General features: G+C 37.5%; 1 protein-coding gene across 2 annotated transcripts in view; it reads right to left on the reverse strand.

Moving 5' to 3' along the window:
* brinp1 (bone morphogenetic protein/retinoic acid inducible neural-specific 1) overlaps positions 1-11883 on the reverse strand; it is a 338696-nt gene extending 326813 nt beyond the window's left edge. For both annotated transcript variants that reach the window (XM_062031022.1, XM_062031017.1), the window contains exon 1: positions 11694-11883. The gene's annotated coding sequence lies outside the window, so the exon portion shown is untranslated. The remainder of the gene's footprint in view (positions 1-11693) is intronic.
* Positions 11884-17339: the final 5456 nt, after the last annotated feature.

Genomic DNA, 17339 nt, shown 5'->3' on the forward strand with positions numbered 1-17339 from the left:
TAAGTGCGACCAGTAGATGGCAGTCACACATAAGAGATACGTGTAGACTGCAATGTGACGCCAGTAAACACCACCAAAACTTTAAATGTTCCATTGAAAATATAGAACATTACACACAGCGCTCAAAAATATGTCAAAATGTTTTAGTACGACTTTGGTAAGCTATGAAGCCGCACCGCTTGATGGATTGTCGAAGCACTACGGCTACCGTAGTCAGACGTATTGTGCTTAAACATATGGCACCCATGAGCAGACATACTAACCAGCGTTTGGTTTCGCTATATTATGTAAAACCAACTTGTCTTATCGTCTGGTACCTGCTGATGTGTATTTGGGATCTGCATAAGTCCTGAGAATTTGCACGAATCCGCCTTTGTAGTCCGTGGCGACGCCGTAGTCAATTAGCTTCTTCTTTATCTCTATCTTCTTGTTATGGGAGATTAATCCTACGCTGTTGCCATTTCTAATATAAAGTAGTGTAAAGTTCTTACTTATATCTGTCATTAAACTCGCCATGAAAGTGCTAAAACATACCGGTGTAGTAGGTTTACATTATTCACCCAAGGAACTTTAGTTATTAGAGAGTTCCGGTCGGACGTTTTTTGAATGTCATTAAAACAGTTAGCTCCATCCTTTGACACTTCTTCCACACCCGTCCTTGCACGCTACACCGCTACAACAAAGATGACGGAGAAAAGACGCTGCCGAAGGTGAGCCACGTAAATAAGACCGCCCACAAAACGGTGTATCCTGAAGCGACTGTCAAAAAGTGACTTGAAGATGATCTGTAATGTAGAAAAAAATAATATGACCCCTTTGATGCGTCTTATAATCCGATGCGCCTTTTGTATGAAAATAGACCTGAACAGACGCTCAACGGCAGTGCGCCCTATGGTCCAGAAAATATGTTATATAAACTACAAGAAAGTGTTTTAAATGTAAAAAAAATCTCATAATACAACCTTTAGAAATTCAATTGAGTCTTCATTTTTTGGATATTAAGTGTTAGGAGATTATTTTGAGCTTTGAAAGTTATTTAGGCACTTTAAAATAAAAATAAAGATCCATACATTTTAATATATGTGATTTCTTTTTTTAAACAGTACTTTTTACGTGTTACTCGATAGTGAATGTTGTGTATTATTCACAGTGCTCTTTTATGTAACGGGCTACCCTGAGGGTACAGATGTGTACTTTATATCAGTGTTTTTCAACCTTTTTTGAGCCAAGGCACATTTTTTGCGTTGAAAAAATCCGGAGGCACACCACCAGTAGAAATCATTAAAAAACGAAACTCAGTTGACAGTAAAAATTTGTCGTCGCAATTGTTAGATATGACTTTAAATCATAACCAAGCATGCATCACTGTAGCTCTCGTCTCAATGTAGGTGTACTGTCACTTATTTTGAGTTTCTTGCCATTTTCCTGTGTGTGGTGTTTTAGTTCTTGTCTTGCGCTCCTATTTTGGTGGCCTTTTCTCTTTTGTTTGTATTTTCCTGTAGCAGTTTCATGTCTTCCTTTGAGCGATATTTCCCGCATCTATTTTGTTTTAGTAATCAAGAATTTTTCAGTTGTTTTTATCCTTCTTTGCGGGGATATTATTGATTGTCATGTCATGTTCGGATGTACATTGTGGACACCGTCTTTGCTCCGCAGTAAGTCTTTGCTGTCGTCCAGCATTCTGTTTTTGTTTCCTTTGTAGCCAGTTGAGTTTTAGTTTCGTTCTGCATAGCCTTCCCTAAGCTTCAATGCCTTTCCTTAAGGGGCACTCACTTTTTGTTTATTTTTGGTTTCAGCATTAAACACATTTTTACCTGCACACTGCCTTCCGCTGTTTTCGACATCTACAAAGAAATTATCTACCTGCTGCCACCTACTGATATGGAAGAGTATTACACGGTTACTCTACCAAGCTCTAGACAGCACAGACACTCAACAACAACCCATAATTTGCAGACTATAATTACTGGTTTGCAAAAGATATTTTTAACCCAAATAGGTGAAATTAGATAATCTCCCACGGCACACCAGACTGTATCGCACGGTGATTGAAAAACACTGCTTTATACCACCCTTTTTTCTAGTATAAAAGGTATACTTCTGGTCACTTATGGAGCAATATTGCACTTTTGAGGGAACATTTTAAAAAAAGTTTACCAATATACAGACATATTCTACTTTTACGGGTGTACAACAATATAGTGGAGTAGTCCTACAGCAATGTATAGTCAGTTCAAACATAACAACAAAGCTAATTTGTGGTATCTGTGGTCAAACGTTGTCGTTACCGGTAAAGGTGGCCAAATCACGGCTGGTAAGATTTCATCGCATCGCACTAAACAATTTTTGATTAGCCAGTTTGTTGCTCATCTGGGATTTTTAAGGCAATTGTTGGAAATGCAAATGCTGCTTGCTCAGTCAGACTAGTTGAAGGCAGGAGGAACGGCACACAAAAAGAGGATAACCTGATCAGATTATGCAGGGGGAAAAAAGAGAAGTTTCAAAAATGTATACTTATAAAAAGCTTCTATTGTGATAATTTTCCGCCTGCCTGGGCTCCCTAAAGACTCCAACTCTGAATGTTGTTTTTACTTCAATGGTGTGTTTCGCTGCAATTAACTGCCAGGCTGAGACTTGACAAGGAGTGGTATAGCAATATCATGCATAGGCAAGACCAAATTGATGCTAGTCTGGACAATGTTTGAGTTAAGATGAATATGTTTTGTTGAATATAGCTGGAAATGACACAGAAAGAAACTAAACTATACATTTCCCTAGAAAATGGTTTCGTCTTATGTTCAGAGTCAAGAGATGTCTGGTACATATAAAGCAACCAAGTGGTGCAACACAACAAACTCAAGAGGTTTTCTTCATTTTAGTCAAAAACTAGACGTGTTCTGAAATCAGTATCAGATATCAGAAATTTTAAAAAAAAAGCAAGTATCGTACGATATCGGCTTGCATCTAAAATCCCCGATACAAGCAGTCCTGCAGCTGGACAGCCAAATAACACCCAAACATCCTACAGTAAGCACGCAAGTTTAATCGTTTCTTGTGTTTTACCAAAGTCATTTAGGTACACATGGGAAGATATAAGCTACTAGGAGATAGCAGCTACACAACAGCTAAGCACATACCCACTGCTGTTGTGTCCTCGGGCAAGACACTTCAGTGTCACCCACACAGGCTTAAACGTAGCTTAAAATATGTTTTTATAATGGGTTTTTGGGAAAAAGTGCTATGTAAATATAGTTCACTTCACTCATAATACCTTTTACCACACACTAAAAAATGTTGGATTAAAAAAAAAGAAATTTTAACCCAACTGCTGCATGGTTTAGAAAAGGGCGAACCCATTATTTTAGTTATTTTAACTCATCGTTTTGGGTTAATTTTTTCAACCCAACTTTTGCATCAAATTATTTAACCATAAAGTTGACTTATGATAACTCAATATTGGGTTATTCCCAACCAAACTATTCGGTTGAATTATTTAACCCAAAAGTTGAGTTATGCCAACTCAATGTTGGTTGATTCATAACCCAACTATTGGGTTGAATTTATTTAACACAAAAGCTGAGTTATGCTCACTACAATGTTGGGTTATTCCAAACCCATCTATTGAGTTGCGCAATTTAGCGCTCCTTGACCCAATAGTTGGTTAAAAATGATACATGTTACTGCCGGTTTGTCCTACTCCTTCCCAACTACTGAACAAAAATGTTTTTACTCCATTAAAATATACTCAAAAGCAAGATATGAGTGACATTTTTACAAGAATTGCTTTGTATGGTCACAGTAGTTCTATACAGCATGCTCAAATATTTTCATGTAAATAAGATGTGTGATTGTAAATAATGTTAATGAGATTAATGGTTAATAAAATTCCCTTAAAAAAAAAAGTACATTTTTAATAAATAAAAAAAAAAGGCCTTTACCCAAAAATGCATTACTCATTGAAAGACAACCCAAAAATGGTTCATAGTTTTGAAAACCCAGAAATTGAGTCCAAAAATACAGAGCTCTCTACAGCACAGACACTCAAAAATGGCACATTTGCGGAATATAATTACTGGTTTGCAAAAAATATTTCTGACCCAATTACGTGAAATTACATAATCTCCCCCGGCACACCAGACAGTATCTCACGGTACACTAGTGCAGTGTTTTGTTTTTTTTAAGCCAAGGCACATTTTTTTCATTGAAAAACAACACAAAAATGGGTCATAGTTTTGAAAACCCAGAAATTGAGTTAAAATAATAACCTTATAACCCAAAAAATGGATTGCGCTCAATAAAAATAACTCCAAAATTTAACCCAACACTCGCAACTCATAAATTGGGTTATAAAAATAAGTTTCATGTACATAAGATGTGTGATTGTGAATAATGTTAATGAGATTAATCCTTAATAAAATTCCCTTCAAGAAAAAAGTACCTTTTAAATAAAAAAAAAGCCTTTTACCCAAAAATGCGTTACTCATCGAAAAACAACCCAAAAATGGTTCATAGTTTTGAAAACCCAGAAATTGAGTTAAAATAATAACCTTCTAACCCAAAAAATGTATTGCTCTTCATGAAAATAACTCAAACATTTAACCCAACACTCGTAACTCATACATTGGGTTATCAAAATAATGTTCATGTACATAAGATGTGTGATTGTAAATAATGGTAATGATATTAATCCTTAATAAAATACCCTTCAAGAAAAAAGTACCTTTTTAAATAAAAAAAGGCCTTTTACCCAAAAATGCTCTACTCATTGGAAAAACAACCCACAAATGGTTAATAGTTTTGAAAACCCAGAAATTGAATTAAAATAATACCCTTATAACCCAAAAAATGTATTGTTCTTCTTAAAAATAACACCAAAATTTAACCCAACACTCGCAACTCATAAATTGGGTTATCAAAATAATGTTCATGTACATAAGATGTGTGATTGTAAATAATGGTAATGATATTAATCCTTAATAAAATTCCCTTCATGAAAAAAAAAACTTTTAAATAAAAAAAAGCCTTTTACCCAAAAATGCCTTACTCAGTGAAAAACAACCCAAAAATGGTTCATAGTTTTGAAAACCCAGAAATTGAGTTAAAATAATACCCTTATAACCCAAAAAATGGATTGCTCTTCATAAAACAACACCAAATTTTAACCCAACAATCGCAACTCATAAATTGGGTTGTCAAAATAATTTGTATGTCCATAAAGTGTGAATAATGTTAATGAGATTAATCCTTAATAAAATTCCCTTCAAGAAAAAAGTACCTTTTTAAATTAAAAAAAAAAGCCTTTTACCCAAAAATGCGTTACTCATTGAAAAACAGCCCAAACATGGTTAATAGTTTTGAAAACCCAGAAATTTAGTTAAAATAATACCCTTCTAACCCAAAAAAATTATTGCTCTTCATGAAAATAACTCATAAATTTAACCCAAAACTCACAACTCATACATTGGGTTATCAAAATATTTTGTATGTGCATAAAATGTGTGATTGTGAATAATGTTAATGATATTAATCCTTAATAAAATCCCCTTCAAGAAAAAAAGTACTTAAAAAAAAAAAGCCTTTTACCCAAAAATGCGTTACTCATCGAAAAACAACACAAAAATGGTTCATAGTTTTGAAAACCCAGACATTTTGTTAAAATAACACCCTTATAATCTCAAAAAAATGGATTGTTCTTCATAAAAATTTTACAAAATTTAACCCAACACTCGCAACTCATAAATTGGGTTATCAAAATAATTGTCATGTACATAAGATGTGTGATTGTAAATAATGTTAATGAGATTAATCCTTAATAAAATTTATTTCAAGAAAAAAGTACCTTTTTCAAGAAAAAAGTACCTTTTTAAAGGAAAAAGCCTTTTACCCAAAAATGTGTTACTCATCGAAAAACAACCCAAAAATGGGTCATAGTTTTGAAATTGAGTTAAAATAATAACCGGAAAAATTGATTGCTCTTTATAAAAACAACTGCAAAATTTAACCCAACATTCGCAACTCATAAATTGGGTTGTATATTTTTTTTGGTGTGCACAATGTCTTACTTTCTTCTGACATTCCCATCAAAAGACAGTGTGCACTCACAGAAGAAAAAGTCAAAATTAGGCCAAGCGATGAATAATTTGGGGCTTACTTAACTAATGTAGGTGAGACGGCTTGGAGGCTAATGACTCAGCAGCGTTTCACAAAGAAACACGGTTCTTGTCGCATGCCATTATGTGACCACGCCGCTGCAGACTCCGGCACATTTGCCATCATTGCCTGGAAGCATTTATAATATTTGTTCACTCACTGCAAATTCATCAAGGACTCTCGAAGCGCGGAACGTTCTTTCATTCTTTCGATTGGATGGACACGTGGGGGCATCTTAAGCCAGTGTTTTTCAAGCTTTTCTAAGCCAAGGCACATTTCTTTCATTGAAATAACATGGAGGCACACCACCTGCAGAAAGCATTAAAAAATTTTACTCAGCAGCCAATATTCACAGTAAAAAGTCGTTCTCGCAATTGTTCAGGTTCGGTTTATTTCGAACATGCATTCGATACAATGTAATGCATCACACAATTCCAGTTGTTTCATTACAACACGTCCGAAAAGGAGTAGGAAGAAGCAGAGCTTGTTGGATATGAATTCAAACCATAACCAAGCATGCATCAATATAGCTCTTGTCTCAAAGTAGGTGTACTGTCACGACCTGTCACATCACGCCGTGACTTATTTGGAGTTTTTTGGTGTTTTCCTGTGTGTTTTATTTCAATTATTGTTTTGCGCTCCTATTTTGTTGTTGATTGTCATGTCATGTACGGATGTACTTTGTGGACGCCGTCTGCTCCACACGCTGTAAGTCTTTGCTGTCGTCCAGCATTCTGTTTTTGTTTATTTTGCAGCCAGTTCAGTTTTAGCTTCATTTTGCATAGCCATCCCTAAGCTTCAATGCCTTTTCTTAGCGGCACTCACCTTTTGTTTATTTTTGGTTTAAGCATTGATACCTTTTTACCTGCACCCTGCCTCCCGCTGTCATCTGCATGTTGTGATCACAACAAACCATGTTCCCGACATCTACAAAGCAATTAGCTACCGGCTGCCACCTACTGATGTGGAAGAGTGTTACACTGTTACTCTGCCGAGCTCGAAACAGCACAGACACTGAACAACGGCACATTTGCGTATTATAATTACTGGTTTGCAAAAAATATTTTTAACCCAATTAAGTAAAAATTACATAATATCCCACGGCACACCAGACAATATTTCACAGTACACTAGTGCAGTGTTTTTCAACCTTTTCTGAGCCAAGGCACATGTTTTTCATTGAAAAATTCTGAGGCACACAACCAGCAGAAAACATAAAAAAATGAAACTCGGCAGCCGATATTGACAGTAAAAAGTCGTTCTCGCAATTGTTGGATATGAATTCAAACCATAACCAAGCATGCTGTCGTCTGCATATTGGGATCAAGACAAACCATGTTCCCGACATCTACAAAGCAATTAGCTACCTGCCACCTACTGATATGGAAGAGTATTACACGGTTACTTTGCCGAGCTCTTGACAGCACAAAAAATGATTACTGGTGTGCAAAAAAATCTTTTTAACCCAATTAGGTGAAATTACACTATTTTAAACCATAACCAAGCATGCATCACTATAGCTCTTGTCTCAAAATAGGTGTACTGTCACGACCTGTCACATCACGCCGTGACTTATTTGGAGTTTTTGGGTGTTTTCCTGTGTGCAGTGTTTTAGTTCTTGTCTTGCACTCCTATTTTGGTGTTGATTGTCATGTCATGTACGGATGTACTTTGTGGACGCCGTTTGCTCCACACGCAGTAAGTCTTTACTGTCGTCCAGCATTCTGTTTTTGTTTACTTTGCAGCCAGTTCAGTTTTAGTTTCGTTTTGCGTAGCCATCCCTAAGCTTCAAAGCCCTTTGTTTATTTTTGGTTTAAGCATTAGATACCTGTTTACCTGCACCCTGCCTCCCGCTGCCGTCTGCATATTGGGATCACGACAAACCATGTTCCTGACATCCACAGAGCAATTAGCTACCTGCCGCCTACTGATATGGAAGAGTATTACACGGTTACTCTGTCGAGCTCTTGACAGCACAAACAATATTTACTGGTGTGCAAAAAATCTTTTTAACCCAATTAGGTGAAATTACACAATTTCAAACCATAACCAAGCACGCATCACTATAGCTCTTGTCTCAAGGTAGGTGTACTGTCACGACTTGTCACATCGCGCTGTGACTTATTTCGACTTTTTTGGTGTTTTCCTGTGTGTAGTGTTTTAGTTCTTGTCTTGCGCTCCTATTTTGGTGTTGATTGTCATGTACGGATGTACTTTGTGGACGCCGTCTGCTCCACACACGGTAAGTCTTTGCTGTCGTCCAGCATTCTGTTTTTGTTTACTTTGCAGCCAGTTCAGTTTTAGTTTTGTTTTGCGTAGCCATCCCTAAGCTTCAAAGCCCTTTGTTTATTTTTGGTTTAAGCATTAGATACCTGTTTACCTGCACCCTGCCTCCCGCTGCCGTCTGCATATTGGGATCACGACAAACCATGTTCCTGACATCCACAGAGCAATTAGCTACCTGCCACCTACTGATATGGAAGAGTATTACACGGTTACTCTGTCGAGCTCTTGACAGCACAAACAATATTTACTGGTGTGCAAAAAATCTTTTTGACCCAATTAGGTGAAATTACACAATTTCAAACCATAACCAAGCATGCATCACTATAGCTCTTGTCTCAAGGTAGGTGTACTGTCACGACTTGTCACATCGCGCCGTGACTTATTTCGAGTTTTTTGGTGTTTTCCTGTGTGTAGTGTTTTAGTTCTTGTCTTGCGCTCCTATTTTGGTGTTGATTGTCATGTACGGATGTACTTTGTGGACGCCGTCTGCTCCACACACGGTAAGTCTTTGCTGTCGTCCAGCATTCTGTTTTTGTTTACTTTGCAGCCAGTTCAGTTTTAGTTTCGTTTTGCGTAGCCATCCCTAAGCTTCAAAGCCCTTTGTTTATTTTTGGTTTAAGCATTAGATACCTGTTTACCTGCACCCTGCCTCCCGCTGCCGTCTGCATATTGGGATCACGACAAACCATGTTCCTGACATCCACAGAGCAATTAGCTACCTGCCGCCTACTGATATGGAAGAGTATTACACGGTTACTCTGTCGAGCTCTTGACAGCACAAACAATATTTACTGGTGTGCAAAAAATCTTTTTAACCCAATTAGGTGAAATTACACAATTTCAAACCATAACCAAGCATGCATCACTATAGCTCTTGTCTCAAAGTAGGTGTACTGTCACGACTTGTCACATCACGCCGTGACTTATTTCGAGTTTTTTGGTGTTTTCCTGTGTGTAGTGTTTTAGTTCTTGTCTTGCGCTCCTATTTTGGTGTTGATTGTCATGTACGGATGTACTTTGTGGACGCCGTCTGCTCCACACACGGTAAGTCTTTGCTGTCGTCCAGCATTCTGTTTTTGTTTACTTTGCAGCCAGTTCAGTTTTAGTTTCGTTTTGCGTAGCCATCCCTAAGCTTCAAAGCCCTTTGTTTATTTTTGGTTTAAGCATTAGATACCTGTTTACCTGCACCCTGCCTCCCGCTGCCGTCTGCTCTGCATATTGGGATCACGACAAACCATGTTCCTGACATCCACAGAGCAATTAGCTACCTGCCGCCTACTGATATGGAAGAGTATTACACGGTTACTCTGTCGAGCTCTTGACAGCACAAACAATATTTACTGGTGTGCAAAAAATATTTTTAACCCAATTAGGTGAAATTACACAATTTCAAACCATAACCAAGCATGCATCACTATAGCTCTTGTCTCAAAGTAGGTGTACTGTCACGACTTGTCACATCACGCCGTGACTTATTTCGAGTTTTTTGGTGTTTTCCTGTGTGTAGTGTTTTAGTTCTTGTCTTGCGCTCCTATTTTGGTGTTGATTGTCATGTACGGATGTACTTTGTGGACGCCGTCTGCTCCACACACGGTAAGTCTTTGCTGTCGTCCAGCATTCTGTTTTTGTTTACTTTGCAGCCAGTTCAGTTTTAGTTTCGTTTTGCGTAGCCATCCCTAAGCTTCAAAGCCCTTTGTTTATTTTTGGTTTAAGCATTAGATACCTGTTTACCTGCACCCTGCCTCCCGCTGCCGTCTGCATATTGGGATCACGACAAACCATGTTCCTGACATCCACAGAGCAATTAGCTACCTGCCGCCTACTGATATGGAAGAGTATTACACGGTTACTCTGTCGAGCTCTTGACCGCACAAACAATATTTACTGGTGTGCAAAAAATCTTTTTAACCCAATTAGGTGAAATTACACAATTTCAAACCATAACCAAGCATGCATCACTATAGCTCTTGTCTCAAAGTAGGTGTACTGTCACGACTTGTCACATCACGCCGTGACTTATTTCGAGTTTTTTGGTGTTTTCCTGTGTGTAGTGTTTTAGTTCTTGTCTTGCGCTCCTATTTTGGTGTTGATTGTCATGTACGGATGTACTTTGTGGACGCCGTCTGCTCCACACACGGTAAGTCTTTGCCGTCGTCCAGCATTCTGTTTTTGTTTACTTTGCAGCCAGTTCAGTATTAGTTTCGTTTTGCGTAGCCATCTATTTTTGGTTTAAGCATTAGATACCTTTTTACATGCACGCTGCCTCCCGCTGTTGTCTGCATATTGGGATCACGACAAACCATGTTCCTGACATCGTATGTGGGCTCTGTACCGAGGATGTCGTTGTGGCTTGTACAGCCCTTTGAGACACTTGTGATTTAGGGCTATATAAATAAACATTGATTGATTGATTAATCTACAAAGCAATTAGCTACCTGCCACCTACTGATATGGAAGAGTATTACACGGTTACTTTGCCGAGCTCTTGACAGCACAAACAATATTTACTGGTTTGCAAAAAATCTTTTTAACCCAATAAGGTGAAATTACACAATTTCCCACGGCACACCAAACAATAACTCACGTTGCACTAGTGTGCCGCGGCACAGTGCTTGAAAAACACTGTCTTAAGCTGTGACACAAATATAGCTTTGAGCCAACGCTGGCATTTCCATTCTTGGCCGAACGACGTGGAATGTCTTTGCCACTGAAAAGGCCATCAGACTGAGTGAGGCGTTATTGTGAATAAGGCGGCGGGCGAGGAGGCCAGACAATACCACAGGACGTGTTGGCGTCGGAAAGCGCCGGCGACTCTCACAAAAAAAAAAAAGGGGGAAAAATTGGCCCGGGGAGCAATTTCAAACGTTCCACAGTTCCATAGAGTTGATATCAGGATCATTAGCAGCCATGTTGCCTTTAGCCAAATCATGGCACCTGTGGTGTAAAAGAGCATGAGCTCCCCTTGCTGTAAGTCGGTGGAACAGCAATCAAGGTAAGTTGAGGAGGAGGGTCGGGGGGGGGGGCAACTTTTATAACAATATAAATGCAAACTGAACTCCAATTGCTCCCCACACATACACCTTGTATATACAGCTATAGCACATATGCACTATATTCTCATAGGCATGCATGCTTGTTCCATATTTCAGTGCATATTATTTAATAATAACAACGGGTTGGGATTGTGCTATGAAAAGTAGTGGCGATGCTGCACAAAAAAAGACGCCACATGGCCGCGATGGAAGACGCGCACTCACCCAAATCCAACTCTCCCCTCCTCTCGGCCGTGTGACTTGCGTGCTGGCCAGCAACTTCTGCTGGAGCATCCGGTGCTCGGCGACGGTGCTGGATTGCGGATAATTTGGCAATCCTGTCAATCCTTTTCATGCTCGGGTTGAACACAAGCACGCACACACACACAAAAAAAAAAGCAAACAACAACAACAACAACAACAAAAAATTCCCCCCCCCAACAACAATCCGGTGACTGGTGAGCAGGAGGATGGATGCTTTATCTTCCTGTGGCTGGTGGAGCTGTCACGGCGGCTTTGCGGTGGAGAGAAGGTGTGGGATGGAGGAGGAGGAGGAGGAGGAGGAGGAGGAGGAGGATGGAGGAGAAAAAAAAGGGGGAGGTCCTGCAGAGAACACAGGCGGCAAAGAGAGGGGAAAAAAAGGGGGTGGGTCCGGACCGGATGAGGTAACTGGAGGGAGGGGTGGATGTGGACAAGAACCTATCCATGTGGTCGTGACTTCTTCTTCTCCTTCTTCTTCTTTTTTTTTTTTTTAATTATGAAAGGAGGTGTCCAGATTGGTCACTAATTAGATTGCCGAGAGCGCGAGACTCTTGTGTGACACGCGTGGGCAACGTGCTGAACGTGAGAAAACTCGCGGGTCGCTGTCCTTGGTGCTGAATCCCTCAGCGCCACTCCATTAGGTACACCTGGGCATAAGCTGTACTTCTTGTAAAAAGTACCAACGATTGTCACACACACACACACTAGGTGTGGCGAAATTATTCTCTGCATTTGACCCATCACCCTTGATCACCCCCTGGGAGGTGAGGGGAGCAGTGAGCAGCAGCGGTGGCCGCGCCCGGGAATATTTTTTGGTGATTTAACCCCCAATTCCAACCCTTGATGCTGAGTGCCAAGCAGGGAGGTAATGGGTCCCATTTTTATAGTCTTGACTCGGCCGGGGTTTGAACTCCCGACCTACCGATCTCAGGGCGGACACTCTAACCCAGGGGTGTCCAAAGTGCGGCCCGGGGGCCATTTGCGGCCCGCAGCTAATTGTTTACCGGCCCGCCACACATTCTGGAAATGCCATTGCAAAAATAAAAATGAATGAGGTGAAATCTAACGAGAAAAAGTTGCAATGTTTACACAAAGCTGCCATGCAAGCTGTTTTTTTCTTTTGTCTTTCTTTATTTTTCTTTTTTTGCCATTGCTCCAAAAAAAAAAATTAATGCCAAAAAAATCCATGTTATAATGAATTATTTTTAAGGCTCCAATTACTTCAAATATTTCACTTTAAAATGTTTTAAGTGGCAAATATTACATGTATTGTGTATTTGCCATATAAAAACATCAACGTTTATTTTTGACAAAAGAGCATAAAACAAACAAAATAATAGTTCAAACGTAAAATCGACAGATATATCTGAAGTTGATCTCCTAACTTAAGTGTTGAAAGTAAAAGAAAAACCTAATAAAAATGTATCACTTTATTTTCTTTTGTCTTTCTTTAATTTTCTTTTTTTGCCATTGCTCCAAAAAAAAATAATGCCAAAAAAATCCATGTTATAATGAATTATTTTTAAGGCTCCAGTTACTTCAAATATTTCACTTTAAAATATTTTAAGTGGTAAATATTGCATATGTTGTGTATTTGCCATATAAAAACATCAATGTTTTATTTGACAAAAGAGCATAAAACAAACAAAATAATAGTTCAAACGTAAAATCGACAGATATATCTGAAGTTGATCTCCTAACTTAAGTGTTGAAAGTAAAAGAAAAACCTAATAAAAATGTATCACTTTATTTTCTTTTGTCTTTCTTTAATTCTCTTTTTTTGCCATTGCTCCAGAAAAAAATAATGCCAAAAAAATCCATGTTATAATGAATTATTTTTAAGGCTCCAGTTACTTCAAATATTTCACTTTAAAATATTTTAAGTGGTAAATATTGCATATATTGTGTATTTGCCATATAAAAACATCAACGTTTTATTTGACAAAAGAGCATAAAACAAACAAAATAATAGTTCAAACGTAAAATCGACAGATATATCTGAAGTTGATCTCCTAACTTAAGTGTTGAAAGTAAAAGAAAAACCTAATAAAAATGTATCACTTTATTTTCTTTGTCTTTCTTTATTTTTCTTTTTTTGCCATCGCTCAAAAAAAAAAAAATAACGCCAAAAAAATCCATGTTATAATGAATTATATTTAAGGCTCCAATTACTTCAAATATTTCACTTTAAAATGTTTTAAGTGGTAAATATTGCATATATTGTGTATTTGCCATATACAAACATCAACATTTTATTTGACAAAAGAGCATAAAACAAACAAAATAATAGTTCAAACGTAAAATCGACAGATATATCTGAAGTTGATCTCCTAACTTAAGTGTTGAAAGTAAAATAAAAACCTAATAAAAATGTATCATTTTATGAGTACGGCACCTTTTAGATCCCAAATATATTGGGTGGTATTGTATTTATCTTTTCACTGTGATTACTCAAAAATATTAAATAATTCAAATCAGTGCATTATTGATCTTTTAGGGCTCTAATTACTAAATACTGCATATTTCAGTTTTACTATAAAAAACAATGTTTTTTTTTACATAAAAGCCATAAAACCGTTTTTTTTATTACTTTATATTAACTTGAAGTTGATTTAGAGATTTACTGTAAGCGTTAAATAAAAAACTAAAATAATTTGACTTATTTTTAACATTTTAATGACTGAGACCCTTTATGGTCCTCGGGACCCCCAAAGGTAAAATAATGTAAAAAAATCCATATATTTTGTTATGTTTTAAAAATAAAAATATCAAAATGGCCCCCACGTGCTTTAATTTTTCCGTGTGCGGCCCTAAGTGGAAAAAGTTTGGACACCCCTGCTCTAACCACAAGGCCACTGAGTTTGGGGGGTTTTGCATGCATATCTACAAACTATTTGCCACTTACCGATATTTATAATGTTATTTCGAGAAATGTCCCTCATAGTGTTGTCCCGATACCAGTATTTTGGTAAAACTATTTTGATACTTTTCTAAAATAAAGGGGACCACAAAAAAAATCGCATTATTGGCTTTATCCATCCATCCATTTTTTTACCGCTTGTCCCTTTCGGGTTAGCTTGGGGGGTGGGTGCTGGAGCCTATCTCAGCTGCATTCGGGCGGAAGGCGGGGTTCACCCTGGACAAGTCGCCACCTCATCGCAGGGCCAAAACAGATAGACAGACAACATTCACACTCACATTCACACACTAGGGCCAATTTAGTGTTGCCAATCAACCTATCCCCAGGTGCATGTCTTTGGAGGTGGGAGGAAGCCGGAGTTCCCTTTATATTAACAACAAATCTTAGTGTACATTAAACATATGTTTCTTATTGCAAGTTTGTCCTTAAATAAAAAAGAGAACATACAAGACAACTTGTCTTTTAGTAGTAAGTAAACAAAGGCTCCTAATTTAGTCTGCTGACGTATGCAGTAACATATTTTGTCATTTATCATTCTATTATTTTGTCAAAATTATTAAGGACAAGTGGTAGAAAATGAATTATTAATCTACTTGTTCATTTACTGTTAATATCTGCTTACTTTCCCTTTTAACATGTTCTATCTACACTTGAGTTAAAATTTAAATAATCACTTATTCTTCTGTTGTTTGGATGCTTTACATTAGTTTTGGATGATACTACAAATTTGGGTATCAATCTGATTCAAAGTAGGTACAGGATCATACATTGGTCATATTCAAAGTCCTCATGTGTCCAGGGACATATTTCCTGAGTTTATAAACATATTATACATTTTAAAAAACGAAAGAAGATGTTGTGATGCCGGTACCGGTACCAAAATGATTTCAATAAAAAAATTGCATTATTGGCTTTATATTAACAAAAAATCTTAGTGTATGTGCATGTGTTTCTTATTGCAAGTTTGTCCTTAAATAAAATAATGAACATACTAGACAGCTTGTCTTTTAGTAGTAAGTAAACAAACACAGGCTCCTAATTTAGTCTGCTGACATATGCAGTAACATATTGTGTCATTTTCCATTCTATTATTTTGTCAACATTATTAAGGACAAGTGGTAGAAAATGAATTATTAATCTACTTGTTCATATACTGTTAAAATATGCTTACTTTCTATTTTAACATGTTCTATCTACACTTCTGTTGAAATGTAATAATCACTTATTCTTCTGTTGTTTGATACTTTACATTAGTTTTGGATGATACCACAAATTTAGGTATCAATCCGATACCAAGTCATTACAGGATCATACATTGGTCACATTCAAAGTCCTCATGTGTCCAGGGACATATTTCCTGAGTTTATAAACATAATATATATTTTTTTTAAACGAAAGATGTGATGCCAAAAAATACAGATTTAATCATAGTAGTATCGACTAGATACACTCATGTACTTGGTATCATTACAGTGGATGTTTGGTATAGATTTACATTTTGACACCGGTGAGCTACGGTGTGTAGTGAAGCATGTTTAGCTATTCCTCATCCTACAGGGATGATACTTGTAAGTAACGTATTTTATTTGTCGCCATGGAGACGAGAATTAGTGATTTGGAAGAAGCTAAAACACTGCAAACTGGGGCTGGACTTTAGTCTTAAAGCACCTCTTCTGAGGGCGTTTTAGTGTTATAACTTCACCTTTATCGTTAGTTTTTAAGCCAAAATGCGTCCATTCTCCCTTTTCTGTATACACACTGTGTCTGCTTGTAAGTACTCAGTGATTGTGCGCTGTCGAACATGCTCCTCTGCTCGTAAACCAGCAATGACACGACATGATGACGGCAGGGGCGTGGCGGACCAGTACTTTTCAGAGGCGATATAGTACCGAATATTAGTCAATTACAATTACAACCTTAGTCACTCGTTTTAAGAGCTATTTACGTATTTGTAGTCATAATCTTAATTTTATCATGAATAAATGGCTGCGATGGTCATGTTCCCGCCAATGCAGAAAGACGAGCCGGAGCAGCGTGCAGGTAAGAATTGGTCTTTAATTATTAAAGGCAGGAAAAAAATACAAAAACTCAGGCGCTAAACAAGCGTGGAGCCAGAAAACCAAAATATCAGCATGGGTGAACAGCGAGGAACACTAGAGTGCGGAAAAAAACACTAGAGTGAGGTGAAAAACCAGAAAAAAAGTAAATGTATAGCAAGCATTGACCCAGCAATGTGTGCTGGGTGACTGAAAACTATAAAGGGGAGTGATAAACCAAAACACCTGGTGGGAACACTAATTGATTAACAAGGGCAGGTGTGGAGAATTAGTGCCCATGGAAACCAACAGTAAACGCATGGAAAGAGGGTGCAGCCAGGAAAAAGACTTAAATATAGGAAACAAGGTACTAAACATAAATCACACCATAACGGATCATGACAAAAGGTTGTTTAAAAATGTTAAAATTGAGAAAATACCTGGTCAAATAAGATATTTCAGTTTTACCATGGAAAATCTGGCATAAAGCTTATGCAACATACAGAGGATGCATGATTTAAAAATTGCGTGTTGAGTAATGCTCGTTTTCAGAATACTAAAAAAGTCCTGCTAATTTCTACATATACACATCTTACCTTAGGGTGTCTTAACATTTAAAATCTAATTTATAGATCATTTCACACGTTTCTTTAA

This window comes from Entelurus aequoreus, linkage group LG21 (genome assembly GCF_033978785.1).
Source record: "Entelurus aequoreus isolate RoL-2023_Sb linkage group LG21, RoL_Eaeq_v1.1, whole genome shotgun sequence".
Taxonomy (NCBI): domain Eukaryota; kingdom Metazoa; phylum Chordata; class Actinopteri; order Syngnathiformes; family Syngnathidae; genus Entelurus; species Entelurus aequoreus.